This window comes from Cebus imitator, unplaced genomic scaffold (assembly GCF_001604975.1).
Source record: "Cebus imitator isolate Cc_AM_T3 unplaced genomic scaffold, Cebus_imitator-1.0 Scaffold650, whole genome shotgun sequence".
NCBI lineage: Eukaryota > Metazoa > Chordata > Mammalia > Primates > Cebidae > Cebus > Cebus imitator.
In genome coordinates, this window is record NW_016107965.1 from 399,730 (window position 1) to 403,837 (window position 4,108).

Below are 4,108 nucleotides of genomic sequence, written 5' to 3' on the forward strand. Positions count from 1 at the left end.
CCATGCCCAGCTAATTTTTTGTATTTTTAGTAGAGATGGGGTTTCACCATGTTGACCAGGATGGTCTTGATCTCTTGACCTCGTGATCCACACGCCTCAGCCTCCCACAGTGCTGGGATTACAGGCTTGAGCCACCGCGCCCGGCCAACTCCCTGTTGACTCTCTACGGCCTAGAGATATACGGTAGAATTCCACACTATGCTTTTTTTTCCTCCACTTTTTTTTTTTTTTTCTTTTTTGAGACTTGTTTTCTTTCTTTTTTTTTTTTTTTTTTTTTTTCTTTTTTGAGACAGGGTCTCTCTCTGTCACCCAGGCTGGAGTGCAGTGGTGCAATCTCGGCTCACTACAACTTCTGCCTCCCAAAATGGGCCCCTCTGACTCAGCTCGGACTGCAGGCGTGCACCACTGCAGTCAGCAATTTTTTTTTATTATTATTTTTAGAGTAGAGACAGGGTTTCATCACATTGGGCAGGCTGGTCTCAAACTCCTGAGCTCAAGCAATCTGCCCGCCTCAGCCAGTGCTGGGATTACAGTGCCCAGCCCACTTTTTTTTTTTTTTTTTTACTTTTTACAATTGGCTTTGTAAAAAAATAAAGCAAACAAAAAAAAGCTTCATATTAATTTATTATATTCACATCTTACAACAACAATTTTATTTTGTTTTTGTTTTACAAATCCTTGCAGTAACTTGGGAATGTCAATCTAAAGATTAGGAAATTGGGTTTGGTTATGGTGGTTTTTTTTTTTTTTACTTTTTACAATTTTATTTTTAAAATTGTGGTAAAGCATGTATCACACAAAATTTACCATTTTAAGTCTAAGTGTCCAGCTTAGTGGCACCAAGTACTACACTTTTGGTTGTTATAGCATGGTGGACAGAGAAGAGAATGCCACTGCGTCTTGTGGATAGAGGCCAGGGATGTCGCTAAACATGCGACAATGCACAGGACAGCCCCATCCCTACCACAAAACACCATCCAGCCCAAAATGTCCCAATGTGGAGAAACAGGCCCAATGTGGAGAAACCCGAGCTGGAGGAATTCACCTCCTGCGACGACTCCAACAGGGGAGCTGTTGGTTTTCCTCTCCAATGCCAGCTCTTGCCTGCCCTCTGTCTTGGGAGGTGACGTGGGGCACATCCCACCTGATTACTGTGGCTCTGGATAGGTGCTGAGTCTTGCTCTGGGCACCGGCCATGCGTGTTGAGTCAGAGGGACCCACTTCCCCATCATGGAATCTGCTCACTTGATGATCCATCTTCTACTTTGTTGGTGTTGTTTTGAGACTGAGTCTTGCTCTGTCACCTAGGCTGGAGTGCAGTGGCAAGATCTCATGCCTTAGCCTTCCAGGTCACTGGGATTAAAGGTATGCATCACCATGCCCAGCTAATTTTTGTATTTTTAGTAGAGACGGAGTTTCGCCATATTGGCCAGGCTGGTCTCGAACTGCTGGTCACAAGTGATTTGCCCACCTCAGCCTCCCAAAGTGCTGGGATTACAGGCTTGAGCCACCACGCCCGGCCCACCTTCTACTTTCTATTTGCTTGGAATTCAAACTTTCAGGGTGTTTCTTAAGGAGGCAGAAACCCTGGTCCTCACTTAATCCCCTGCCACCCAGCATACCAGGAGTGACTGAGCTGAGGGTAGCCGTGACAGGAAATGGTTGAGAAAGAACCGAAGAAAAGGAGGCCTCTGTGCCAAGTCTCCCATGGGAGGAAGAGAAGAGCATTTGAGGGTCAGTCCCCACCCATCCTGCGAGGCCCATAGCCAGCGAGGCCAGAGGGCACTGCCAACCCTGCCCCTAGAGAGGCGTTTCCTACTTCAGCATGCAAGATGGTAAAAAAAAGTACCCTCATGAGAAAATGGATGCTGCCTCAAATTCTACTTTGGTGGTGATCGCTGTATTACCAAAAAGAAACGAGGACTGCAAGTGTGCATGGAGTTAGTGTTCCATCAGTATTTGAGTTTTTAGCATTTTTGTCTTCAAATTGCTTTAGGAAATGCAGAGTTGAGGTTCTTTTTCTGTTGGGAAAGAGGTTCCAGAGCCCTTGGGACTAGGATCCACGAATCAGGGGGTTCTTTTGGGTCCTGGCAGGTTAGATTTGCATTGGGGGTGTTGTCCCCAACCTCGCACAATGCGTGGAAATGGACACAATGGCCCCACATTACCGTTGGGGCTGATTCATCATTTGGCTGTTGATGCCAGCCTCTGGCCCCGCCAGGACAGAAAAAGGGCCCCTGAGGAACTTCTGGCTCTGTTCCATCTATCGGGGAGGCGCAGTGGACTTGTGATAAGACAAGGTATTAGAGTGAGGTGGACTTGGGGAAACAGGATATTTCTAAATTAGAGAAACAGAGGGTTGTGGCCCCCGCCACGACAGATGGGTCCTGAGCCTGCCAGAGATCCTGGAGGGACTGTATTTGAGCTTGGGGCTGGGTCTGCACTGAGTCCCCTTGCCCTGCTTTTCTCAATAAGACTGAGGACGTGTGGCCTCACACCATTCCCTTCACCACCTTCAAGAACAGCAGCCAGCTGGGCGAGGTGGCTCACACCTGTAATCCCAGCACTTTGGGAGGCTGAGGCACATGGACCACGAGGTCAGGAATTCAAGACCAGCTTGGCCAACATGATGAAACCCTATCTCTACTGAAGATACAAAAAAAGCTGGATGTGGTAGCATGGTGCCAGCTACTCGGGAGGCCGAGGCAGGAGAATTGTGTGAACCCGGGAGATGGAGGTTGCAGTGAGCCAAGATCGCGCCATTGCACTCCAGCCTGGGCAACAGGGCAAGACTCCATCTCAAAAAAAAAAAAAAAAAAAAAGAGAACAGCAACCATCCCGAATGCCCACATCTTCTCTTAGGACCTCTTCCAGGCAGCCTGGGAGGTCCCCATGACTTCTCTGCCTTCATATCAATGTCCATAGTCAGCTGTTAGGGGATCTGTCCCAACATATGGGCCACTGACCATTCAGTGGGGGCCTGGTCCTGTCCAAAAGGGCCAGCCGTATCCCTCTCTTGCCTTTCGTGGGGAACATCATCTCTAATGAATGCGGGCAGGGATCACCCACTGCCCATGTAGCGCTTCCTGCTTTCATTGGCTTTTTTCACCCATCCTCACTCTCCTCCTGCTAACGTCTGGTTGGGGCCATTTGCACAACTGCAGACTGGCAGGGCCAGGCAGACATAGCATGTTGTCTGGCAGGAAGGTGGTGTGAGGCTGGGTGCAGTGGCTCATTCCTGTAATCCTAGCACTTTGGGAGGCCAAGGTGGGTGGATCACCTCAGGTCAGGAGTTCGAGACCAGCCTGGCCAGCATGGCAAAACCCTGTCTCTACTAAAAATACAAAAATTAGCCAGGTGTGGTAGTGGGCACCTGTAATCCCAGCTACTCAGGAGGCTGAGACAGGAGAATTGACTGAACCCAGGAGATGGAGGTTGCAGTGAGCTGAGATTGCGCTACTGCACTCCAGCCTAGGCAACAGAGCTAGACTCTATCTCACAAAAAAAAAAAATGAAATAAAGAAGAAGGAGGTGGTGTGCGCTCCTGGGCAGTTGAGAGGAGACTCCGGAGGGGAATGGGAAAGGAAGTGGTGGCTCTAGCCCTCAGTTACCCAGACCTGCTAAGAGCGTTAATGTTTCTGCCTCCTGCTCTGTTGAGCCCGCTCCTGGGATGGGATGGACAAAATAGTATGAAATCTAGAAATAGCTTTATTCTCAAAGAGGACACTGATGCTGCTACTGAGAGCAAAAACTTAGAAAGAACTTACATTTTTAAAGTAAGGAATTAGTGAAGTCAATAGTGGCACACCCATTTAACAATTGTTTAGTAGCTAATTGGACAATTATGCTTCAGAAGTGATCAGAAAAAATGCATAAAGTCATGTTATGTGAAAAGTTAAGTTATAAAATGGCATATACTGTGTAATTATAACTGTTCCCCCTGCCCCACCCCCCAAAAAAGCCTAATCATAGTGGAAAATGACTAGGAAAAAAAACCATCAACAGGGTTTGGAGAATGAGGCCAGAGGTCATTTTTATCTGCTACTTCCTACTTTCCCATACTTTTCTTTTTTTTCTTAAAAAAACATGTGCTACTAATTTTTTTTTT

The 4,108-nt window shown here is 47.4% G+C and overlaps 1 protein-coding gene across 4 annotated transcripts in view; it reads left to right on the forward strand.

Moving 5' to 3' along the window:
* The window catches only part of PECAM1 (platelet and endothelial cell adhesion molecule 1), an 84,509-nt gene that overhangs the window by 71,718 nt on the left and 8,683 nt on the right, over positions 1 to 4,108 (forward strand). The window lies entirely within an intron of this gene.